Source organism: Dromiciops gliroides, chromosome 3 (genome assembly GCF_019393635.1).
Source record: "Dromiciops gliroides isolate mDroGli1 chromosome 3, mDroGli1.pri, whole genome shotgun sequence".
In the NCBI taxonomy this organism is placed as follows: Eukaryota; Metazoa; Chordata; class Mammalia; order Microbiotheria; family Microbiotheriidae; genus Dromiciops; species Dromiciops gliroides.
This window is the reverse complement of record NC_057863.1, coordinates 175,458,614-175,486,065: the sequence shown is the minus strand read 5'-3', so window position 1 is coordinate 175,486,065 and position 27,452 is coordinate 175,458,614. Positions and strand designations below refer to the sequence as shown.

The 27,452-nt window shown below is 36.9% G+C and overlaps 1 long non-coding RNA gene across 1 annotated transcript in view; it reads right to left on the bottom strand.

Annotated features, from left to right (window-relative positions):
- Window positions 1-27,452, bottom strand: part of LOC122748594 — a 697,255-nt gene that overhangs the window by 138,219 nt on the left and 531,584 nt on the right. The window contains exon 2 of the long non-coding RNA XR_006355626.1: window positions 5,702-5,798. This is a non-coding gene — a long non-coding RNA (uncharacterized LOC122748594). The remainder of the gene's footprint in view (window positions 1-5,701; window positions 5,799-27,452) is intronic.

Here is a 27,452-nt window from a genome sequence, read left to right as displayed (position 1 = left end):
AGGTCCTCCTGAATCCAGGGCTGGTGCTCTAACCACTTCGCCACCTAGCTGCCCCCTCCTTCAACATTTCTTAAAGCAAATTGGTATTCCATCACAATTATATATCACAACTTGTTTATCCATTCCTCAGTTGATGATTCTTTTCCACTACAAAAAAGCTGCTTATAAATATTTTTATATATAGTCCCTTGTCATTTTTCTTTTATCTTTTTTAGATATAGACGTAATTATAGTATTTCTGGGTCAAAATATGCCCAATTTTATAGGTCTCTGGGCATAGTTCCAAATTGTTCCCCAGAATGTTCGGATCAGTCCACAACTTTACCAACAGTTCATGAGAGTACCTGTTTCTCTATATCCCTTAGAGTATTTGTCATTTCTGATAGGTGTGAGGTTGTGCCTCAGAGTACATGTTAATGTACATTTCTCTAATCAATAATGATTTAGAACATTTTTTTATATGAGTATAAAATTGCCTGCTCATATTCTTTGATTATTTATCAATTGGGGAATGGTTCTTATTTTTATAAATTTGATTCAGTTCCCTATATACTTGAAAGATTATACTTTTGATATTACTTCATTTTATCATTACCTTTCAGTAAATTGTAGTTTGCTTGATAATCTCCTTTAATTAGAAATATTTTTGCATTCACTTTTTTCTGAGATCATTTCTACCTGTTGTTTTTTTTTCACTTCGGCTGAAGCATAATAGATTCTACTAGTCTCTTATTTTTACGTGTGCGTCTCTCTGTTTCAACTATGTTTCTTGCAAACAACACATTGTTGGATTCTGTTTTCTAATCCATTCTAGAATCTACCTGCATTTCATGGGTGAATACACTTTCATAGTTACAATTGCTAACTGCATATTTCCCTCTATTCTCTTTTCTTCTATTTATCTTTCTCTCTCTTTTTTCCTGTCCCTTCTCAAAAGTCTGTTTTGCTTCTGACTACTGCTTCCCTCAATCTATCCTCCTTTTACCATCCCATCCCTTTCTCTTATTACCTTCCTCTCCTATTTCCCTATTGGGTAAGATAAATTTCTATATTCAGCTGAGTGTGTATATATAGTCTCTCTTTGATCCAACTGTGATGAGAATGTGGTTCAAGCATTGCCCACCACCACCCTTCCACCATTTTTCCTTCACTATAAAAGTACTTCCTTGCATACCACTTTTATGTGAGATGATTTTCTATATTCTTCCTGCCCCACCCCCTTCTCCCAATGTTTCCTCTTTTATTACCCCCTAATTTATTTTTAGATCATCCCAATACAATCCATTTACATCCATGCACTTTGTCTATTTAACTGCCCTAATAATGATAAAGTTCTTAATACTTACATATATTATCTTCCCATATAGGAAAGTAAACAATTTAACCATATTGAGTCTCATATGATTTTTCTTTCATGTTTACCTTTTATTCTTCTCCTGAGTATTGCATTTGAATGTCAAATTTTCTATTCAGTTCTGTTCTTTGCATCAAGAACAATCGACATGCCTCTCTTTCATGAAATATCCATTTTTCCCCTGAAAGATTAGATTTGAAGTTGCTGAGTGGGTATCTTATTTATAATCCTAGTTTCTTTGCCTTCTTGAATATCATATTCCAAGACCTCCACTCCTTTAACGTGGTAGCTACAAAATCTTGTGTGATCTTGACCGTGGCTCTGTGATATTTGAATGGTTTCTTCCTTTCTGTTTAACATATTTTCTTTTTGATCTTAGAGATCTGGACTTTGATTTTAATATTCCTGGTAGTTTTCATTTCAGGGGGTGATCAGTACATTCTTTTAATGTACATTTTACCCTCTGGATCAAGGATATTAAGGCAGTTTTTTGTTGATAATTTCTTGAAATACAATGTCTAGACTCTTTTTTTTTATCTTGCATTTCATGTAGTATAATTCTTACATTATCTCTCTTTGATCTATATTCCAGATCAATTATTTTTCTGATGAGTTTTCTCACACTTTCCCCCCATTTTTTCATTCTTTTGACTTTGAATTTGATGGTAAAGTTAGATTCTGCTCTCCTGGGGTTAGAGAGATATTGTCCCAAACTTCATGCTTTTTTCTTTCTTGGCAATGAGGGTTAAGTGACTTGCCCAGGGTCACCCAGCTAGTAAGTGTCAAGTGTCTGAGGCCAGATTTGAACTCAGGTATTCCTGAATTCAAGGCCAGTGTTTTATTCACTTCACTACCTAGCTGCCCCCCGACTTTATGCTTTTTAATGCTTCTGTTTGTAGAGCTGCCACTTTCATTGCTTCCAAAATGGTGTGATACAGAGAGAGATGTGGTAGCTGGTCTCTGAGTCTGCATGCTAATCTTTACCCAGAAAGGGCTCCTGCTTCCTGCAGATGTAAGTGCTACCAGTTTTCTTGGCCCTGGGGATGTGACAAGGTCCCCTGGTGTCCTGTAGCCACAAGCATTAGTGCTCTTCTTTGCTCTGAAATGGCAATCAGGGCACTTGGTCCCTTGTGATCACCTATAAATGCTCTTCTCCACCCTGGAACTATGACCCAGAACAGCATATTGGAAAGAGAATTGCCAAACAGTGCCATGTCCTTCACTTAGTGCCAGAAAAAAGCTTCTCTAATCCCTTTCTGGCCATTCATCTGACAATTTACCATCCCTGTGCCACCACAGTCACTGCCACTGCCGCTGCTGCTGCTGCTGCTGCTGCCACCTCCAAGGCTACCAGCTAGGGTTTCCAATGAATGGGCTCCAGACTAGTCCCCACTCTGCTGTCTCAGACCTCTCCTGATCCTTTCCTAAATTTTACTGTGCTAGAAAAATGCCCCACTCTGACCTTTTGTTGACTCTGCCACTTCAGAATTTAATTTGAGCCATTATTTTAAAATTGTTTGGAGAGGAATGCTGAAAAAGTTCAAATGGGTTGTGCCTCTGCTTCAACATCTTGGTTCCCCACCCCCCTCCCCCAACCACCATTCCAATATTTTTTTTCTTTTTTTAATTTAAATTTTAAATTTTTTCTCAATTATATGTAAAAAAAAAATTGAGTTCCAAATTTTTTCTCACCCTCCCTTCCCTCCCCCCTCCTGAGACCAGCAAGCAATCTTATATAGGTTATACATTATAATCATGTTAAACATATTTCCACATTAGTTATGTTGTAAGAGAAGAATCAGAACAAAAAGGGAAAATGCAAGAATAAACAAGAACAATAACAAAAAAGTAGTAACAAAAGTGAAAATAATATGCTTCAATCTGCATTCAGACTCCATAGATCTTTTTCTGAGTGGGGAGAACATTTTCCACCATAAGTCCTTTGGCATTGTCTTGGATCATTGTATTGCTGAGAAATGTTAAATCTATCACAGTTGATTATCATACCATTCCAATCTCATTGGATGAAGAAAGAAAGATTTGATTCCTATTGACACCTGTAAATTATGGGTCAACCATCCTATTTTCACTTCTCATCATTTCAAGTTCAAACTTTCCATTTTTATTAAGCATTTTGTCTGTGTAGGTATAATACTTTGAACCCATTTCTTTTTGCTAGATGATTTCAAGTCTTGGTTTATATTTTTATTTCTGCTACAAATCCCAGTCATTATCTCCATTAATTTCAGTAGAATATAGATGAGCCTCTACATACCTTAACTTCATAAGTCCTTGTTCTCTTTGAACCCACTGATATATACCTTACCACATCAGGCACATTCTGTACCATAAGATTACAAAGTCTTCAATATTTCTGATCTAGTACTCTCTTTCTCTTTTATTCCCTCATGTCTTTTGTCCCCCATCCCTGGGAACCATAATTGAAACTCTTTCACTTCACCCAGTCTAATCCCAGGGGGATTGGACTACTTGTCCCCTGGGTCAAATATTTTGATGCTGCCCATTCCCAGATCTTAAATTCCTTTTATGTTCTTCTAAACCCATCTTGCCAACCTCTAATCCTAGATCAATCCTTATTATTAACTTGATTCCTGATCACAATTTAGAAGGGCTAATGAATCATTTATAGCAAGGATAATACAAAACAGGACACATCCATTGTACTTTGGTTAAATATTTAGACATGGCATCTTGAGGGAATTTAACATTTTGGCCTCTGAGCAACTGTAATGTAAAACTACATATTTACTTTAAGACATAAAATCTGGATGCCTGATAACTAATGAAATAAACTTTCTACAAATTCAATTTGGGGATCATACATACAAAAGATTCAGATGTGAATAAACTAGTTTCCAGACTTAGTTCTAGTAAGATTGTTTGTATGTATGTATGTATGCGTGTGTGTGTGTGTGTGTGTGTGTGTGTGTGTGTGTGTGTGTGTAGGGAGAAAAAGAGACCCAGAGATAGAAAGAAAATTAGATTATTAGAATTAGGAATAGAGACTGAACCTGGGATCTCATTGGTATGGGGGATTCTGAAGTGAGGAAACTACCACTATAGGTTAGCATTCTCTTTGTAACTTACTATCCTGGAGACTTGCCTAGAACACCAAAGGGTAACTGACTTGCCCAGGGTCACACAGCTATCATGGTCAGAAGCAAGACAAAACTCAAGTCATCTTGGCTTCAAGGCCATCTATCTATCTATCTATCTATCTATCTATCTATCTATCTATCTATCTATCTATCATCTATCTATTATCTGCTATGCTATATATATATATATATATATATATAATTTATCTTTGTATATATGTGTGTGTTCGTATTTGTACTGAATCTCTGATTGAATGAGTGTAGCAAGTTCCCAGTGAGAAATTATATAGGGTCTTAGAGACTTTCCTAGCCCACTGAGATGTTACATGGCTTGTGTTTGTCCATAAAGCTAATGTGTGTCAGAGGATGACTTGAACCAAGTCTTCCTTACTTTGAGATTATCACTCTATTCTGCTTCTTGTGTGATATAAAAGCAAATTTTTTAAAAGAGAATTTCATGGCTATGAAAAATTATAAAGGCATTTAAAAATAAAACACAAGAAATTTTAAAAATGAAACTCTGGGATTTTAAAAGCAAATATTCATGAACTAAAACAATCCAATAAAAGATTAATTTTTGAAGGAAAGGGAAAATAGTATCTCCAATTTTATAAAAATTATTACCAAAAGCCAATTTCGCCCTTCTTCACTAAATAAATGTAATATAATTAATTAATTTGTGAAATGGAGTCCTCTCCCCATCTCCTAAAGTCCTGATTTTGGGAGTACAACCTGGAGAACTATTTACCATTGCAAAGGAGTATCTGGTCATAAAGAAAAGGGGGTATTTCCTTGCTATTGGATATGGGGGAAGGATGGTAAATTTTCAACCTGGGAAATGGAAGATTTGTGTTGATAACTGAAAGAAAGAGAAGTTGGGAAAAACGTGGAAGGGGAAAATACCTCCAAAGTCTACTTGGAGCCTAGCTTGGGAGGAAGAACATCCTCCAATGAGTCATACATGATAGGAAAGCATCTGTGCTTGCTTGATGAAGAGAAAAAATGAGGGGAATTAAAATGTATGTGGGTTATATAGAAAGCAAGGAGGATTACTGGAGCTGAGATGGGTAACACCAACATATATTACAGAGAAGAGGGGTCAAAGGAAAGTTAAGAACTTTGTTTCTATTTTTAAAGTGGCTTTGCTACATCTTCAGTTAGCAAGCTACTAAAGGAGAATCCACTGGGCATTAAAGTGATAATATAGGGGTGATCAAGGAAAACTCACCTCACCAAGAACCAAGTCTGGGATATAGTCTATGCCTCAATGTAGCATACAATTAGGGCTTTCTCAGGCATGTCGTAGGTCAGTTGCAGTTTGTACCCTGTAACAATTTGAAAACATGATATTTTAAAAATTAAACTTCTACAATTAGTAAAAAAATAAATCATTTAAAAAGATTTTGCTAAAAAAAAGGTCCATTGAAATTCATTTAAAGTGAAGGATTATGCAATTGGAAATATTTTGAAGTCACCAATCTTCTCCAATTCTCTTATTTTACAAACAAGAAACCTGGGACCCATGGACATTAAATAATTTGCCCAAGGTCATATAGCAAGCTAGAAGAAATGGCAGGATTAGAACCTACATGTTGTGATCCCCAATATGGTACTTTTTCCATTAAGCTACAGTCTTATGATTCTTATTCATTTGAGAAATATTTATTTTGCACCTATTATGAGCCAGATATTTTACTAAGTACTAGGGATGCTTAAAGTAGCCACAAAACAGGCCCTACCCTTAAGGAGGGAGGGACTCAACAGGAAAATATAAATTGCATGAAAAGTAATTTCTGGGAGATGGTACTAGCAACTTTGAGGATCACGGTAGACGTCTAACCAACAGCAAACAGCATGGCAATATCTATAAAGCAAAACATCCATAAGTTTAAAAAATGGATGCAAAAACCCTAGAAGCCCTAAAAAAAGAACAAGTTCCCAGATGATAGATGATGAAGACAGATTCTGTTGAAATGACAGTTTATAAAGTTTCATCTTATTAGAGTGTACCATTTTGAGCATGTTTTCTAAAATTTGTCACAGAGATTACATAACAGATTTGTCCATTAAAATTGTTCTTTAAAATTAAGATAAGTTCATTCAGAGTCACCAAGAATATAATAAGTAGTTATTATTGAGGTACTCAGATCATAACTTTTGGGATTTTCTTCTCCTCCTCTTAATGTAAGTTAGGATTATACTCTATATGGGTGTGATGTTTGTGTAGTAGCTTCCAAATTAAAAGTAATATGTGTAATGCTTTCCTTATTAATCATTAAAAGGCACTGAGAAAACTTTTGGATCAACGTCAGTACCATCAAGACTTAGAAATCCCTTCTATTGTTGTTCTCCAAGTCATTACTTGCCAAACTATTTTTTGGATGTCATAATGTGATATTATTTCACCTCATTTTCAATAATTTTATTCTTGGTAAACCCACATTCAGATTCATTAAGGCTAAAGGAAAATGGTCCAATCACAATAGAGGGATAACTGAATTACCAGGAAAGTACAGCTCTAAGATGCTATATCTTCAAATGAAATATTTCCTCCAGAGTACCTCTCATTTTTGGAATGATCCCTTTTCTAGATGAAGGTCTCAGAAAAATCCATCTTTTGGATGTGATTAATTAGACCTAACCATGCTCTTTTCAGGAGTGTTTGCATTTTTAAAAAGGACACAGGCTTTGAAGGAATGTCAAAGTCTGGGGAGGGCAGAGCCAAAATGGCAGAGGAAAGGCAGTGACTTGCCTGAGCTTTCCCCAAGACCCCTCCAAATACCTTCAAATAATGGCATAAGACAATTCCTGGAGAAACAGAACTAAAAAATGACAGGATGAAATAATTTTCTACTCAAAGACATCTTAGAAAGTTGTCAGAAAAGATCTGTTGTTTCAGGGTGAGTGTGGAGTACAGCACAGGGCAGGCTGGATCAGTGCAGACCCAGACCCAGCTCCAGCAAACTAGAAGCAAGCCGTGGGAACCTCTGAATTAGCAGTGGAGCAACGGCCTCTGGAACTCAGCCCACAGACAGTAAGGGGGTCAAGAAATTGTCCAGAAGGAGATTAGAGAGATCTTTTTGCCAGCACTGAGGCAGGACTCTATTGTTTTGCCCATACTCAGATCCAGGTTCCAGTCTTGGGTGGCGGTCAGGCCAGGGAGGAGCACAAGCTCCCTGGAGCTTGTAGTCACAGTGGAATGGGATTCTGTTCATTGTTCCAGGGAAGAAAGGCAGGCCTGTGGTTGCTTGTAGAGCAGAGCAGAGCACAGGCCAGGAGAGTAGTAAACATATCTCTCCTTAAGTCATACTGCCTTGGAAAAACTAAAATCTTACAAATACCTAAGAGTATCTCTGAAAACAGCTGCACAAACCCCTGAAGCTTAGGACAGTGTACCTTTCACCCTGGAAGCAGTGCTCCACTTTAACAAAGAGTTAAAGGTCAAGAAATAGGCTGGGAAAATGAGAAAAAAGAAAAAGAATTCTGACCATACAAAGTTTCTTTGGTGACAGGGAATATAAAAATACACACTCAGAAGAAGATAACAAAGTCTAATCTCCTACATCCAAAGCTTCCAAGAAAAAAAAAATGAATGGGTCTCATGAAGTATCACATGTTTCAATCACAGGTTGACAGTTGGGGATAAAAAGAGCCTTTTCTGATTTCCCTGAAATCCTACTACCTAAGTGAGTGCCTATTTTCAAGTTTATCCCTAAGTCTTTGAGTCCTAAATTCATTGTATAAGATATTGCCTCAAATTTGTCAGTTTGACCCTGTGCTAATACCTCTTTTAAGTCAGAAGTCCCCACACCCACATTCTAGGATTTCCAAGTCACAACAAATTTCTGAGCCCTAAGTAAACATACTGGGAAGACCACTAAAGCCTGTTCCAATTCTAACATATTATAGATCTCTATTATATTGGACATTCAGTTGGCTCTAATTCCCTACTGATATGCTTCCTTCCATTTCTATCTAAGACAGGGGTATGAATGACCCAAAGTTCAGTAATTTACCTCTTTATCAGTCTAGGATTTCTGCCTCATTACTAAGGAGAAAACTACTGAGTCATGAGCATGTAGATTTTGGGGATAATTTATATTGTACTCCCTCATCCCCATCCCCAACAATGTGAAAAAAATGAAAAGTACCCTCTCTTCCTGAAATTATTTTATTTTTAATATATACTCTATTTATTTATCTGTGAAAATGTTGTTTACTATCCCCTTTCTCAAATAGAATACAAGCCCCTTTAAGGCTAGAGATTATTTCACTTTTGTCACTGAATCTACAGTACCTACAATAGTGCTGGGCACAATATAGCTATTTAATGTTGCATTAATGAAAAGGGAAACAGGAAATCTAATGCAAGCAGAAGTAGGGATCATGACTCTCCAGCACATTCAGAAGAGTTCCCATCTTCCAGAAGAAGAATAAAGAAGATTTCATCTACCCTCTGCTGCCTGTTTGGATTTTTTGAGCTGTGAGCTTCTGGCAACACTTGAGCTGTGAACATTTGAGTTGTGCAACACTATTTGAGCTATACAACACTATTTGAACTGTTAGCTGTGTTTCTAATATCAAGGATCCCTTTTATCTTATAAAAGGCTAAGAGTAGGGGGCAGAGCCAAGATGGCAAAAAAAGGCTGAGACTCTCAGAGTTTCCAACAGATACATCCACATACCTCCAAAAAATGCCATCAGACAACTTCTGGAGCAGTAGAGCCCACAAAAGAACAGAGTAAGATCATTTTCCAGTCAAAGACAGCTTAGAACTTTGGCAGGTGGTGTCTGTTATACCAGGGTGAGAGAGGAGCTCAGCATGCAGTGCAGATCCAGCCCCAGGCAGACCATGCCTCCAGAGCAACACATCAGTGGCTTCTTCTGAATATCTGCTCATGGATGGGTGAGGGGGTTCAGTGGTTTCCTGGGGGGGATTAGTGGGGGTCTCTGCAGGAGCAGAGGTGGAGCACATTGCCCAGGAAGCAAACTTGAGTGGCAGAGGCCCAGTGGGGGAGGGGCACAGGCACACTAAGCTTACAGACCACAGAGAATCAGATTTCAATTAGATTTCTGCTCTTGGGTTAAAGAGCAAGCAGGCCTGTGGTTACTTATGGGCCAGGTGAGCTGAGAATGAGCCTCTCCTTAAATCATACTACCTGGGACCCCCCTGAAGCTTGAGACTGTGTGTCCTGGAAGCAGTGTTCCAATTTAAGAAGGAGTTAAAAGCTAAGAAATAGGTAGGCAAGATGAGCAGGCAGAAAAAGCAGCTGACCATTGAAAGTTTCTTTGTTGACAAGGTAGATCAAAATACACTCTCAGAAGAAGATAATAACAAAGTCAAAGCTCCTACAGCCAAAGACTCCAAGAAAAATATGAATTGGTTTCAGGCCATGGAAGTGCTCAAAGAGGACTTTGAAGACAAAGTAAGAAAGGTAGAGGGAAAATTAAGAGAGGTAGAGGAAAAAATGGAAAGAGAAATGAGAGTGATGCAGGAGGATCATGAAAAAAAGTCAACAGCTTGAAAATTCAAATTGGCCAAATGGAAAAGGAGGTATAAAAGCTCTCTGAAGAAAATCATTGTTTAAGAATTAGATAGAGCAAATAGAAGCTAAAGACTTTATGAGAAATCAAGACACAATGAAACAAATCCAAATAAATTTTTAAAAATCAGAGGGCATTATGAAATATCTCCTTGGAGAAACAGCTGACCTGGAAAATAGATCCAGGAAAGATCATTTGAAAATCATTGGACTACCTGAAAACCATGACCAAAAAAAAAAGCTTAGGCATCATCTTCTAAGAAATTGTAAGGGAAAATTGCCCTGTTATTCTAGAAGCAGAAGGTAAAATGGGAATGGAAAGAATACACCCATCACCTCCTCAAAGGGATCCCAAAAGGAGAAGTCCCAAGAATAATACAGCCAAATTCCAGAGTTCCCAGGTCAAGGAGAAAATATTGTAAGCAGCTAAAAATAAACAATTCAAGTATTGTGGTGCTATAATCAGGATAACTAAAGATCTAGCAGCTTCTGCATTAAAGGATCAGAAGGAATGGAATATGATATTCCAGAGGGCAAAGGAACTGGGATTGCAAACAAGAATTACCTACCCAGCTAAACTTGTATAATCTTTCAGGGGAAAAAATGGAAATTCAATGAAAAAGAGGACTTTCAGGTATTTGAAACTGAATAGAACAGATACTGAACTGAATAGAAATTTTGACTTTCAAATACAAGACCCTAGAGGACCATAAAAAGGTAAATAGGAAAAAGAAATCATGAGGAATGTTAAAATGTTAAACTGTTTACATTTCTACGTGGGAGGATGATACTTCTAACTCATAAGAACTTTATCAGTATTAGGGAAGCTGAAAGGAATATACTCAGAGGGCACAGGTGTGAATTGTATATGAAGGGATGATATCTGTAAAGCATTTATTTTTAATTTATCCTTTGTGTGTTTGTGTGTGTGTGTGTGTCAGACAAGGTGGGGTGGCTTATGTCTGGGGCCAGATTTGTGCTCGGGGTCTCCTGGGTCCAGGGCTGGTGCTTTTCCACTGTGGCACCAAGCTGCCCCATTCTAACATCTTTAAAATAAAGTTAAGGGGTAAGAGGAATGCACTAGAAGAAAGGGAAAGGGAGAGGTGGAATAGGGTAAAGTAGCTCACATAAAAGAAACAAGAAAAAGTTTATGGAGGGGAGGGGATTATGGGGAAGGACCGGGAGAGTGAGTGAGCCTTACTCTCATCAGAATTGGCTCAAATAGGAACTAAAATACACACTCAAGTGGGTATAGTAATGTATCTTACCCTGTGGGAAAGTGGGAGGGGAAGGGGATAAGGGGGGAGAGATGAAGGAAGGGAGGGCAGATCGGAGGAGGGTGAATGAAGATAGAAAATAGAGTAAATAGCAAGGGAGGGAATAGGATGCAGGGAAATACAGTTAGCAATAGTAACTATGAAAGAAATAATGAACAGGATGCTATCAGAAAGACTTATGAAAAATGCACTCCATCTACAGAGAAAGAACTGATGGTATCTGAATATAGATTGAAGCATAATTTTTTTTGTTAGTTCCTCTTTCTGAAGTTATTTTGTCTGTTTATTTTCACAACCTGACTAATGTGGAGATGTTTTGCATGACTGCATATGTATAACTTATATTGAATTTCTTGATTTCTTAGGGTGGGGAGCAAGGGAGGAAGAAAATTTGGAACACAAAGTTCTAAAAAGTCAATGTGAAAAATTTATTTTTACATGTAACTTGGGGAAAATTCTAAATAAATAAATAAATCCCACCGCCCCCCACCCCCCCGCCACAAAAAGAAGTAGGGATCACAGGATTATAGGATTCAAAAGCTGGAAAGGGGCCATTGAGGTAATTCAGCTTCACATTTTACAGATGAGGAAACTGAGGCTCATAGAAGTGCCCCCAAATCTGTTCAATGTTCCTTTAACTACACTATATTAGTTCTGGCTATATGTTGATTTCCCTCAAAAGACTAAGTTCTTTGAGGTCAGTGACTGTTTCATTTTGCTGTTTGTACCCCCTGCACTTAGCACAGTACCTAATACAAAATAGATGCTTAATAAATACTGAATTCAATTGATTATACAGGTAATCACTCAATTACCTTTGTGTCAACACTTATTTTATAGTCATCCTGGTATATCGCTGAGAACAATCTGGTGTTAACATATCTGGCTCTTTGATTTTTTTTTTATATCCTTGGAGAAGTAATAGTCTCTCTAACTGCATTTCTTAAGATTTGTGCAGTGCTGAGTACCATATCTTATCAGAATCAAATGAGACAATATTTGTAAAGCACTTTGCATAATGCCTGTCATGTGGTAGGTACTTAATAAATGCTTCATTCTTCCCTCCCTTCTCTTTATTAGTGGTAAACTATGTGCTACCACTTTCCCCCATATCTACTGCCTCCTTGAATGACTGTGATACAACCACTTAATCCTTATGCCATTACTTCAATTTACAAATAGCCTTAAGGTGACTCTAGATTCAATCAGTTGCTAGGGTTTATGGTCAAGATCAGCCTAGGAGGCCAAGTGCTTAAAAACTTAGCACCCAAAGCTAGTTTGTCTGAGACACTAACAATTCTCTATATTATACATTTTTTATCTTAAACATTCATATTCCCTAGGAAATGACTTAATTGTAGGTAGTTTTTTCATCTAATAAATTATAAACTCTATGAGGGCAGATTTTTACTTATCTTATCTCTAAAAGTATCCAGTACAGTATTTGTACCTTCCACAAGTATAGTTGGAAAAATAATTAATAACCAAAAAAGGGGAAAATTATATCAGAGACAATAAAAGATAGTTTTGATTACAGAAAACTTTGAATATTTTGCTTCCCCCCACATTAATAAAGATGAAATTAGAGAAACAGTTGAGAGGGGAAAATATTTGAATCAAATATCACCCACAAAATATGATATCTAAGAAATCAAGAGATATGAAAGCCATTCTCCAATTCATAAATGGTCAAAATACAAGATGGGCCAAAAGTCACAAAGGGCTCTGATTTTTTTTTTTGCTTTAAATAGAATTTTATTTTCCAAAATATATATAAATACAAATTTTAACATTTTTTTTAAACTTTGTGTTGGGCTCTGATTTTTTAACAACTTTTTTTGAAAATTATTTTTCTTTATTTCCTATATATATTGTATATGATGCTATGTTATTATAAATTAAAAACAAAAAATAAAGGATGTATTAAATATTGAAACCCTTTCATGAATTTGTGACATTTGGTCCACCCTGTGTATAAGAAGATTTCAAAAGAAGATTTCCAAATGGAAATGGCTACATAAAAACATACTTTGCATCACTTCTGATATAAGAAATGCAAATTAAAATGACTCTTAGATTTCAATTCACACCTTGGAAGTTAAGTTCAGAAAGAAACCCAAACTGTACTACAAAGTAATAATCAACAAAATGATTTGGTACCAATTAAAAATAGGTAGATTATAGAATAGATTAGGTACAGAACATAGAGAGTCAAAAGAATCTAGTAACCTAGTGCTTGATAAACCTAAAAGACCTTTGCTCTTCAGATAAGGACTCCCTAATAGACAGAAACAAAAAACTTCCCAAAAAACCTGAAAAGTAGTCCATTAGAAATTAGGTTTAGGCTAACACTTCATATAATAAACCAAGATAACTTCCAAATGGATACATGACTTTGATACAAAAGGTCACATCATTAACAAATTAGAGGAAAAAGGAACAAAGTTTGATGAAGAAAAATGTTTCCTATGTATTGAAAGGTGGGGGGGGGGGAGAGAGAGAGAGAGGGAGAGAGAGAGAGAGAGAGAGAGAGAGAGAGAGAGAGAGAGAGAGAGAATAGTTCTTTACCAAACAAAAGAGAGGATCATAAAAGATAGAGTGAATAAATTGATGACATAAAATTTAAAAAGTATTTGCAGCAACCAAATCAATATATCTCAAATTAAAAGGAAAACGGTTAACTGAGAAAAAATATTTTAGTAAGTTTCTCAAATAGTCTCAGTTCTAAAATATATACAAATTGAAAAAAGTAATAACTTTTCCTCAAATAAAAATGGCTAAAAGATATGAAAAAGCAATGTTCAAAGAAAAAAATTGAATCTGTAATAGAATATTTTAAACTAAAAATGTCATTATGAAAAATACTTAAAATCACTAATAATTAGAAAAAATATGCAATTGAATAAATTCTGAAGTCCTAACTCATAGCCATTAGTTAGCAGTGACAAAAACAAAACAGAAAATGACACAAGTTGGAGAGACTTTGGGAAAATAGCTACATAAATGCACTATTGGCAAAGTTATTAATTCATCTAGCCATTCTGAAAGAATTATAGAAATACCTCTAATAGGCCTATATCTTAAAGAAATCAAAGAGAAAAGAGACCTAATATGTGCATGTTTATAGCAGCTTTTCCTATAATAGAAAGAATTATAAACTAAGGGGGTGAACATTGATTTGCAAATTCCTGGACAAATTATAGTATATGAATGTAATGAGATACTATTATGTCACAAGAAATAATAAAGGGGACAGTTTCACAGAAACATTGGAAGACTTGTTTGAAATGATACTGAGTAAACAGAGTCATGAGAACAATTTATATAATGACCACATTGTAAAGAGAAACAACTTTGAAAGACTTAAGAATGTTAGTAGATACAATAAGCAACCATGATTCCAGAGGACCAAAAATAAGCAAAGGCTACCTATCTCCTAACAGAGAGATATAGGATCACACACACATACACACACACACACACACACACACACACACACACACACACACACACACACATATATATATTTGGGGGGTGGGGCAATGGGGGTTAAGTGACTTGCCCCAGGGTCACACAGCTAGTAAGTGTCTGAGGCCAGATTTGAACTCAGGTACTCCTGAATCCAGGGCCAGTGCTTTATCCACTGTGCCACCTAGCACATATATTTTCAGACATGGCCATTGCAGAAATTTATTTTGCTTAATTATATTTGTTGCAAAGGGCATTTTTTAAATGTTTGGATTGATGTCTGCTGTTTGGCATCAAGTTTATTGATATTCTGTTTCTTACTTCGTCATAATTACCCCTTCCCTTTTCCCTCCCAGAGAGCCATCCTATATAATAAATAGTATTTTTAGAGAGGAATAAAAATCAGCACAATTAATCAATACATTGAAAAAGTTCTAAAACATTTTCAATGTGTGATACCTGTGTACTTCCCATCTCCGAGAAGTGGGGGTAGGGAGTGTCCTCTCATATCTCTTCATTTGAGTCCTGCTTGATTTTTATAATTTTGTTACATTCTCCTTTCGGGTATGGAATTATTCTTTCTATTTACATTCTTGTAGTAACTGTGTGTATTATTTTCTTGACTCTGTTTATTTCACTCTATATCAGTTCATAAAATTCTTTCCATTCTTCTCTGTATTCATCTCATGCATTTTTCTTATAGCACAGTATATATATATATATGTGTATATATATATATATATGTATATATGTGTGTGTGTGTATATGTATATATGTATGTATATGTATATATGGACTTTCTTCTTGTTAATAGCTTCTTTGGGATATAGGCCCAGTGATGAAGTATCTGGTTCAAAAGGTATGAATAGTTTAATCACTTTATTTGCTTAATTCTGAATTGCTTTCCAAAATGGTAGCAAAGGTGGAGCCAAGATGGCAGAGGAAAGGCAGTAACTTCATGGAGCTCCCCACACGATCCTTCCAAATACCTCCAAATAATGCCATAGACAATTCCTGGAGCAGCAGAACCCACAAAAGGATGGGTTGAGATAATTTTCCAGCCAAAGGCAGATTAGAAGGTCAGCAGGAAAGGTCTGTTGTACCAAGGTAAGAGTGGAGCCCAGACCCAGGCCACACTGACACAGATCCAGCCCCAGGCCATGCCATGCAGATCCAGCCCAAGGCAGGCCGTGCTAGAGTCAGTGGCAGCTACTTCTGGAACTCAGCTCACAGACCAGTGTGGGGGTCAAGTGGTTGGCCGGGGTAGATAGCAGGGGTCTCTACTGGTCCTGAGGTGGAATTCTGTTGTGTTGCCTCTGCCTGGAACCAGGAAGCAGTCTTTATTGGTGATGGCTCAGGTGGGAGAGGGGTGCAGGCATGCCCTGCAACCACAGTGAAACAGAAATCTGTTTCTGAGTTATGAGTATATGAATTGGTCTCAGGCCATAGAAGCACTCAAAAGGACTTTGAAGATAAAGTAAGAGAGGTAGAGGGAAAAATGGAAAGAGAAATGAGAGTGATGCAGGAAAGTCATGAAAAAAAGTCAATGCCTTAAAAAGCCAAATGGTAAAGGAGATGCAAAAGCTCTCTGAGGAAAATAATTGCTTAAGAATTAGGATTGAGCAAATGGAAGCTAATGACTTTATGATAAATCAGAACACAATAAAGCAAATCTATAATGGTTGCAATATTTCACAGGTCCAAGAACAATGTATTAGGGTGTTTTTATTATTCCATAACCCTTCAAACAATAATTATTGCCACTTTGGGACTATTTTTGCCAATTTGCAGGATGTGAGATAAAATATTGGGCTTATTTTGATTTAAATTTCTCTCAGAGATTTGGAGCATTCTTTCTTGTACTTGTGAATATTTGCAATTCTTTTTTTAGAGAATTGTCTATTAATATCCTTTGACTCCTATTCTAATTGAATTATCATTTTTTCTCAATGGGGGTGGAAGGTGGGAAAGAGAAAATGTTTTTAATTGTAAAAAGGTAAAATAAAAGTTATTTTAAAACAAATTATCAAAACTAATAAAAGGTAGGAATAAATTTCAAAGACACACTAATTTGGACAAGCTAATATGCTGTTGGTGAAGCTGTGAAATATTAATTTGGAAGTATTATAGTAAAGTAAATATGTTTTTCATATCCTTGGACTATTATTTCACTGCTGGGCAAATTTTCCAAGAAAATCAAAGACAGAAACAAAGTTCTATTATGTACCAAAAGATTAATAGCACAACTCTGTGTTATCAAAGAATCAGAAACAAAGTTGATACCCATTAGTTGATAACAATTATGGTATGTATTTATATTAGAAATTATAATACTAAAAGAAATGTCTAATATATGCAATTCAGTGAAACATGGAAAGGTCTGTATGAATCAATTTAGAATTAAATAAGAAAAACCAAGAGAACAACACTTATGATATTTACCATAACATAAATGAAATCATTTAAAGGTAATAAAACTGAGTTACTGAAAATCTATTGATGGTCCTAGAGTAGAGATAACAAAATATATGTCTCCCTCATGGCAGAGAGTTGCTGAACTACTAGAGCCTAATATTGTATATATTGTCAGGTACAATCCTTATAAGACTTGTTTTTGCTTATGTATGTATGTATATATTGTAGAAATATTTTAAATGACTAAGGCTAATTTGGGGGGACTAAACTAACTGGAGGACTAATCTGGGGACTTTTGACTAACTGGCTATCTGACTGCTATTAATTTAATGTGGGCCATTTATAAAGTTCCACCACACTGCTCCACTCCCAAAATTGATAAGCAAAGGATTAAGAAGCCTCTTAACTAAATAATCAAAGCAGAGTTTAATTATGAGATACTATTTAAAATTAAGAATACAGGGAAATAAAATGTACAACCTGACTGCGTTCCTGCAGTCCCTTCCCACCTTTTGTGCCTGGAACTTTTTTAATACAATAAGGGCCGTTGCTGCCTCTTGCTTTAGAGTATGTTCCACTTTTTACTCAGGTCCTTTAATCTAACTCTGAGCCCCTTTCACTTTGTCTATCCCCCTACTTCTAACTTTCCTCTCCTTACTGCCACTGCTGAACCCCTGTGTTTCTCTCTCACCGACCTCTCCTTCCACTCTCCTCGTGCTCCAGTGTCCTTTTCTGTTCCCTTCATCTCATCAGCCCCCTTAATCTTGTCCTTCGGCCTCCTTTCCTTCTTGATCTTAGCTTTTTCTCCTTCACCCGTCTCTTAGTGCTCCAGCCTTTATGCTCTCTTAATCTCATCCGCCTCCTCAATCTTGTCTTTCAGCCTCTTCCTGCTGTCTAACTCCCAGGCCTATATATATCTTACTTCTCTTTATCCAAATCTCGGGGCTTTTTGATCCCCCATACACACCAAGCTAATCCACCAGCCAGGGCTGCAGCCAGTGTGGGGGATGTGCTCGATCCTCCCATGGGTACCACACCTAGGGCTCCAGGGGCCCGTGCCCCTGCTGCACACCTGGTACTTCGGCATGGGCTATACCAGAGCCGGGCCTGGATAAGCCCGGGATCTCTGGGGTAGATTCTCTCAGGGTGGAGGGAGCTGGGACCCCCTCCCAGCTGTCTGACCTGGTGCCTTGTACAGCCCACTGGACTTTTTGGCTCAGCTGAAGCAGAGGAGGAGGGGCACCAGCACCTCCCACACAGAAGAGACCCTGAGGGCCTAAGGCTTTCTATTCTCAGCCCAAAGGTAGGGTCCCCAAATAAAAATAAATTTCCAGAATATGTAATTTTGTTGTAAGCAGGGTTGAATCTGTGAGGGTGGGGTAGGATTTAATGACTGTGATATAAAGACAAAACACATGTGTGTATATATGCATATACATATATACATATGCATGTATATATACATATATATATATATATATATATATGCTTCTTCCCAGCTTTAATTCAATTCAGTTCAGTTCAACAAACATTTATTAAGTATCTTCTATATACAAAGGCATTGTGATAGGTCCTGAAAATGCAGCAACAAAAATGACCCAGTTCTTGCTCTTAAGAAATATTCAAATAGGGATACAACATGTATGCAGAGAAGTATAATATAAGGTGATTTGAGAACATGAACAATGCGGGGATCAGGATATATGGTGCCTGAGCCTTTTTAAAGGAATGTAAGGTTGTGAAAAGGAAAGGTAAGGAGTATATTGCAGGCAGTTATTGATGGTTTATATGAATGCCTGGAGGCAACAGATATAATGTTGAGTATGGGAAATAGCTATACTTTGGTTGGAATATAGAGTATATGGATGGGAGTGATGTGATATAAGGCTGGTGATAAATAAGCAAGAGTCTTGAATGGAGGCTGAGGACTTTGCATTTAATTTAGAGGTAAATAGGCCTTCACTAAAGGATTTTAACTGACTCAATGACACTGATTAAACCTATCTCTGAAGAAGATTATTTTGGCAGTTTAGAAGCTGGAATAGAAAGTGAAGATATTGAAAGGTTGGCCAATCAGGGGACTACTAAAACAGTCCTAGAGAATAGTGATGAGTATTTGAACTAGACAGGTAGCTACACAAGTGGAGAAAAGGGGACAGACATTCAAGATGTTGTATATAAGTGAAATTGACTCCTCTACAATTCTGTGATTCCAAGGAAGATGACCTTGGGAAAAAACCACTAGAATATCTTTTTAAAATGAATTTCTTCAGCCTAGATGAAGTTAGACTACAGGCAGGTAGCCATCTGAGTGAAGTACTCTGAGGGACCCTACTATTCTAAAATAAGCTATAAAGATTTTATAACAAAGCTATAGAGCTAATGAATTCCTAGATGAATTAACTGGTATATTTGAAGTGATTAATCTAGAATAACTCAAGATAGCAAAATATTCAAGGACAAATCACCCCCCTAATCCCTTTACATCATATTCACTTTCCTAATTGGGGATAAGAGTTGACGGTAACACTTCACATTGAGCTGTGGGACATGTTGGAATTTGGTTTCACTGTTTTTGTTACTTTAATAAAATCTTTTGATACCAATACATATCATGCAAAGATGAAGAAAAAGCTATAAACTGTTCACTATTTAGATTATCAGGGCGTAGAAGGCTTGAAGTGGACATTTCTGACTGAGAGCAGAGACCAATCTACCCGTCCTTCCTAAACCTATTCTGGTAAGGTTTGGACTAGCAATCAGAGGCATGATTTTCAACAAGACCAAGCTTGACTGCTGAGTTTGTTTCTTCCTGCATAAATCATCCTCTCCTTCCCCCTCATGCCTTCCATTAAGAAAGGAGGAATATACCAGGGCCCATCTGTGCACAATTTGAACTTCTTGTTTTTCTTATTCAATGAAGAACATCTATCGACCGGAAACGTTGTTCAGCTTCACTCAGAAACCCACGGCTGCAGATATCTATTGGCCCCATTTCTGACCCTTCAAGCAGCTATCGATTTATAACTGCATTTTGCTCACAAAGGTCCCAGCAAGATTCAGAACCCAGCCAGAGAGGTGAAGTCTCCTGCACTGATGTAGAATACTAATCCTCACCCCCACCCCCAACTACTGCTCTTCCCCTTCTCCCCCCACACACCCACCCACTCACCTCCCGCTCCCCTCTCCTTCCGTTGCCTGAGTGCTTCATCTTCAATAATTATGCGGCACATGAATCTTTTTTTTAATGTTTGGTTTAATACATACATATTCTTTAAACAATAAAAAAAAATCAGCAAACAGCATCACAATCTGGAAATCTCTTTCTTAACATAGAAAACGGTTTCTTAATGGCACAGGGGGAGCACTCCACAGCAAGCTTGACAACATAATTAGAAGATTGTTACGGGGAAGGGAAAAGCATTCTTTATACAGCTCTTACTACTTTCAATAAGATTATTCTCCCTGAATAGCTAATCAGCTTTGCTAGCTTCCCAAATCCTTGTGCTATAAGCTGCTCTCGCAGTTCTTCTTAGTTACTAAATGGCAAACAGTGACACCTCAGAAAGAGAAATTTAAAGTGTTAACCAAATGTGAGCAAACAGCATGATGGAGGCTGCAGATAAAGAGATCTTTGGCAGATTAGCAGCAATTTAAGAAGATCGCACTGTTACACCTGGGTTGACAAGAGCTGACAGGGTTTGTTGATCTCTGCTCCCATCTCCAATTTGAGTGTCATGTTTCAACAGAAATGAGAGGAATACAAAAAAAAAAAATCCTTTCAGAACTGAACGTTGGCTTCACAGCAAGTGTTTATGGCACATGAAACAAAAAAGAAACTAAAGGGGTAGATGAAGGGATTAAAAGCAAACTGTTCATCTCTAAGTGCAAGGAGCTTCCCACCAATCCTGGTCCTATTTCTTAAAGACCTCCCTTCTTCCTGACCTTCTGAGATACCTTGTGTGGCTAAACCAGGGCCAAGTCACAGGGGTTAAAGAAGCCAACACAAACTCCTTTAAATCAATATGGCACTGCTGGCCAAACAACTACTGGGAAAAGTATTCTGCCAGAGCAATGACTCTGACATTCACCCTCAAGGCTCTCAGTTCATTCAAGAAGAAAAGAACTGATTACCTCATTTTCCTGACCCTGAAAATATTTGGGAGACTCAACTATCTACAAGGGGTTGGGGGGGGGGTTGGAGAGCAAGAACAGAGCCTGCTCTCAGATGGAAGGCACTTAAGAAGTGTGAATCTCCACAGTGCCACTGAGTTTGCCCAATAAACTATTGGATCAGCTGGGAAACTTGGCCATGTTTCCTTATTGAAAGCCATTTGAAACCAATTGGTGCATATATCTTCTGTTGAGTGTAGGACAGATAAAAGAGAAGATCGCTTTTATTTGGAGCAAATATTAATGAATCAACCATAGAGTCATAAAATTTAGCAATGAATAGAAATTTGGAGGTCCTCTACTTCAACTCACTTATAGATGAGTAAACTAAGGCCCCAAAAGGTGAAGTGACTAGGTTTTGTTTGTTTTTTACTAAACCTTACTATGTTTAGGCCACTATTGGGGTTGATACAAGGAAATATCTGACCAGTTCCCTGGCCTTTATAAATAGTGACCAGTGTAGTAGAGTGGCAAGAGCAATGGGTTCGGAGCCAAAAGACCAGGGATTCAATCCTTGCTGTATTTGACCTTGTCTCTCATTGCATGTCCCTGGGCCTCTGTTTCCATATCTGTAAAATAAGCATGTTGGAATAGGTGATTCTGGAGGCCCTTTCAGTGTTGAGGCTCATAAATTTGATATAAGTCCTGGAAAATGATGTTTTTTACATAAAAATGATTTTATGTGAATTAATTTTCATGAAAAATTTTCTCAAAAGTGTAAAAATTATATGATATATAATAATAAGTTTGGTGACTCTCCTTTATGGAAAAAATTACTCTCTGTCTCTCTTTCTACATACACATGTACACACACACACACTTCAGCAGAATTTGAAATTGGGACTATATAAGACCTGAAAATATGATCACTTTTTTGGGGGGAAAAACCCAAAAACTTTGCAGAAAGTTCTTCTAATAAAGGTCTCATTTTGAAGATATATAGGAAACTGGGTCAAATGTTTAAGAACAATAGCCATTCCCCCATTGATCAATGGTCAAAGGATATAAATAGACAGTTTTTAGGAAAAGAAGCATGAGCTATCAATAGACATAAAAATATTCTAAATAACTAATAATTAGAGAAATGCAAATTTTTAAAAAGCTCTTAGTTATCAGCTCACACCTGTCAGATTATCAAAATTGTCAAAAAAAGGAAAATGACAAATGTTGGTGAGGTTGTGGGAAAACAAGTCCTTTAATGAACTGTTAAGAGAGCTATGAATTCATCCAGCCATTTTGGAAAGTAATTTGGAACAATTAAAGTTCTCTAAAACTTATTATACTGGGTATACCCTTTAACACAGTGATACTGCTACTAGTTTAAGATCCAAAAAAGATGAAAGGGAAAAGGGACTCATATGTACAAAAATATAAAAGCTCCTTTTGTCCTGTCAATGAATTGGAAACTGAAAGGGTGCCATTCAATTAGGGAATGGCTGAACAACTTATATCCCTCCTGGATAACTGACTTGTTATGGTGGAGGGGATTTTGTAGCTCAATGAAACTGTGAGCTACGCTGTTCATATTCACCCTAAATGAACAAGTCATAGTAGATAATTCTGACAAAAAATGATCCACTATAGAAAGAAATAGCAAACCACTCCAGTATCTCTGCCAAGAAAACATCATGGACAGTATTAAAATAATAAAAGTTATGACAATAGAAAATGAGCCACTTAGGTCAGAAGGTATCCAACATGCTACAAAGAGTGAAGAACAACTAGAAGTAACTCTAGTACTAAAGAAGCAGTTTGGCCAAAGTTGAATGGAAACTCAGCTGTGGATATGACTGGTGACAGAAGAAAAGTCCAATGCTAATTCAGGTGATTATTATATATATACCATATATACATTACATATAAGAAAAAGCAAAATAGAGTATAATCTCAAAAATGACAAAATGATATATGCTTTAATCCAAAGCAAACTGAACAACATCACCCTAATACAAGTCTATGCTCCAACCATTGATGCCAAAGAGGCCAAAGCTTAACAGTCATTTGAAGACTTACAATATCTTCTAAAAATAACAAGAAAAAAGATGTAGCATTCATCATATGGAATTGGAATGCTAAAGTAGGAAATAAAAAAATAGAATAACAGGCAAGTTTGGTTTTGGAGTACAAAATGAAGCAAGGCAGAGACGCATGGAATTTTGTCGAGACTCATTGGTCATAACAAATACTTTTTCAATAATCCAAAATGTTGGTGAAAATACATGGACTTCACCAGATGATCAAAAGCAAAATCAGAATGACTATATATTTTGCAACCAAAGATGGACAGTTAAAATAAGACCTGGAGCTAACTGTGACTCAAATCATGAGATTCTTATTGCAAAATTTATACTTAAATTGACAAAGTAGGGGAAATCAACAGACCATATAGGCATAACTTAAATAATATCCCTTACAAATATAAAGTGGAAGTGATGGATGGATCTGAGGGATTAGATATGGTGGATAGAATGCCTAAAGAACTATGGAAAGAAGTTCTTAATATTGTGTAGAAGGCAGCAAAAAACCCCAAATAAACACTTTCCAAAGAAAAAGAAGAGCAAGAAAGCAAAACTGTTATCTTCTAAGGCTTTATAAGTAGCCAAGGAAAGAAGGAAAGCAAGAAGGAAAGTAGAAAGGAAAAGATATACTCAACTGAATGCAGAATTCCAGAGGACAACAAAGAAAGATAATAAGGTTTTCTTAAATAAACAATGCAAAGAAATAGAAGAAAACAAAAGAATGAGAAGGACAAGAGATCTTTTCAAGAAAATAAGATATATCAAGGGACCATTTCGTATAAAAATGGGCATGGTAAAAGACACAAATGGAAGAGAATGAACATAAGTAGAGGAGATTAAGAAGCTGTGGTAAGAATATACGTAAGAATTACAAAATAAATATTTGAACATCACTGATAACCAATAATATGGTTACTGATCTAGAGCCATACATCCCAGAGAATGAAATCAAGAAGCTCTTAGGAAGCATTGCTAACAATAAGTTTAGTGGAAGTGATGGGAATCCCAGCTGACCTATTTAAAATCCTAAAAGATGGTGTTAAAATGTTGTATTCAATGGGGCAGCTAGGTGGCGCAGTGGATAAAGCACCAGCCCTGGATTCAGGAGTACCTGAGTTCAAATCCAACCTCAGACACTTGACACTTACTAGCTGTGTGACCCTGGGCAAGTCACTTAACCTCCACTGCCCTGCAAAAAAAAAAAATGTAGTATTCAATATGACAGCAAATTTAGAAAACTCAACAGTGGCCACTGAATTGGAAAGATCTGTTTTCATCCCAATCATAAAGAAGTTACATCCCAAAGAATGTTAAAATTGCCAAACAATCATGCTCACATGCCAGCAAGGCTATGATTCTGCTCCCTGGGTTAAGATTCTCCCAGCTAGGTTTCAGCAATATGTGAACTTAGAATTACCAGAAGAGTAGGCTGTTTTTGAAGATTCTGTCTTTGAAGACCAAATTGCCAACACCCACTGGATTATAGAGAAAGCAAGAGAATTCCAGAAAACCATCTACTTCTTCATTCACTACACTAAAGCTTTTGACTGAATGGCTACAGTAAAATGTCCACTATAAAAAGTCCTCAAAGAGAAAGGAGTACCAGATCATCCTACTTATCTTCTGAAGAGCCTGCGTATGGACAAAGAAGCAATAGATAGAACCAAACAAGGAACAAATAATTGGTTTGCTACTTGGAAGGAAAGGTATGGCAAATTTGGACAGAAGAGTAAAAAGCATAGATAGAACCTTCCCCAAAAAGGTCTGTACAGTCAAAGTTCTTATTTTTGCAGTAGTAATGTATGGCTGTGAGAGTTGGACTATCAGGAAAGGTGAGCACTGCAGAATCAACACTTTGAATTGTAGTACTCTAGAAGACTTTTAAGAATCCCTTTGACAAAAAGGAGAATGAATCAGTCAATGATAAAATAAATTAATTCAGACTATTCATTGGATGGTCAAATACTGAAGCTTAAATATTTTGGCCATGTGAGGAGAAGATCAGATTTAATGGAAAAGATCTTGATGTTGGGGAAAATTGAAGGCAAAAGGAAAAAGGGGATAACAGAGGATGAGATATATAGATCATGTCATGGGAGCAATGACCATGAAGTTAGACTTTGGGAGATAGTGAAGGATAGAAGGAATTGGTATGCTCTGGTCCATGGGTTCATGAAGAGTCAAACATGACTGAAAAACTGAACAACAAAAGAACAACTTATATGATAAATGGAAGTGATAGAATACTATCAATAAATCAGTCAACATTTATTAAACACATAGTATGTGCTTAGCACTGTTCTAAACACTAGAGATACAAAAGAGATAAAAGACAGTTTCTGCCCTCAAGAAGCTCAAAATCTAATAGGGAAGACAACAGACAGGTACAAACAAACTCTATACAAGACACAGAGGAAATAATTAAAAGAGGAAAGGAACTAGAATCAAGAGGTGTTGGGAAAGGCTTTCTAGAGAAGCTACGCTTTTAGTTGGGGCTTAAAGGAAGCCAGGAAAGCCTGCAGGTGAAGATAAGGAGGGAGATCATTTCAGGCATGGGAGACAGCCAGAGAAAATGTCCAGTGCTAGAATATGGAGTATCTTATTCATGAAAAAGCAGGGAGGCCCGTGCCACTGAATCAGAGCACATGTGAGGGACTAAGGTATAAGAAGATTGGAAAGGTTATAAAGAGCTTTGAATGCCAAACAAATTTTGTATTTGATCATAGAGGTGATAAGGACATACTGGAGTTTGTTGAATTGGGGAATGAAATGGTCAGACCTAAGCTTTAGGAAAATCACTTTATTGTGGAATAGAGAATGGAGTGGAGGGGGTCAGAGCAAAGATGGTGGAGGAAAGGCCCTGGATTCAGGGGGAACTGAGTTCAAATCCGGCCTCAGACACTTGACATTTACTAGCTGTGTGACCCTGGGAAAGTCACTTAATCCCAATTGCCTCACAAAAAAAAGTTAAGAAATAGGTTGGGAAAATGAGAAAACAGAAAAAAATGCTGACCTTTGAAAGTTTCTATGGATCAAAATACACTCTTAGAAGAAGATAACAAAGTGAAGGTTCCTAGATCCAAAGCTTCCAAGAAAATTATGAATTAGTCTCAGGCCATAGAAGCATTCTAGAAGGACTTTGAAAATAAAGTAAGAAAGATAGAGGAAAGTATGGAAAGAGAAGTGAGAGTGATACAAGAAAATTTTGGAAAAAAGTCAACAGTTTGAAAAACCAAATTGGCCTAATGGAAAAGGAAGTAAAAAAGCTCTCTGAAGAAAATAATTCATTAAAAATTAGGATAGAGAATGGATTGGAGGAAGGCACTATTGTACTGTAAGAAATGATGGAGGGGATAGTTTCAGAAAAATCTTAGACTTGTATAAACAGTTGCACAACAAAATGAGCAGAATTAGAAAAATAATTGTTACAATAAGAACAATATTATAAAAATAAATAACTTTAAAAGACTTAGGAACTCTGATCAACACAATGACTAGTGACAGTTCCAAAGGATTTCATGATAAAACATGTTATACACTGCCAGATAGAGAGCTAATGAATGCAGAATACAGATTGAAGCACAATTTTGCTTCCTTCCTTCCTTCCTTCCTTCCTTCCTTCCTTCCTTCCTTCCTTCCTTCCTTCCTTCCTTCTTTCCTTCCTTCCTTCCTTCCTTCCTTCCTTCCTTCCTTCCTTCCTTCCTTCCTTCCTTCCTTCCTTCCTTCCTTCCTTCCTTCCTTTCTCCCTTCCTTCACCTCTCCCCCCTTACCCCCTTCTCCTGGATCTGTTTTCCAGGTCAGCAGTTTTTCCCAGAAGATATTTCACATTGCCCTCTATTTTAATTCATTTGGATTTGCTTTACTGTGTCTTGGTTTCTCATAAAGTTACTAGCTTCCAATTGTTCAATCCTAATTCTTAGACAATTATTTTCTTCAGAGAGCTTTTATATCTCCTTTTCCATTTGGCTTTTCAAGCTGTTGACTTTTTTCTCATGCCTCTCTTGCATCATTCTCATTTCTCTTTCCATTCTTTCCTCCACCTCTCAATCTTCCTTCTATCTCTCCTACCTTCTCTTCAAAGATCC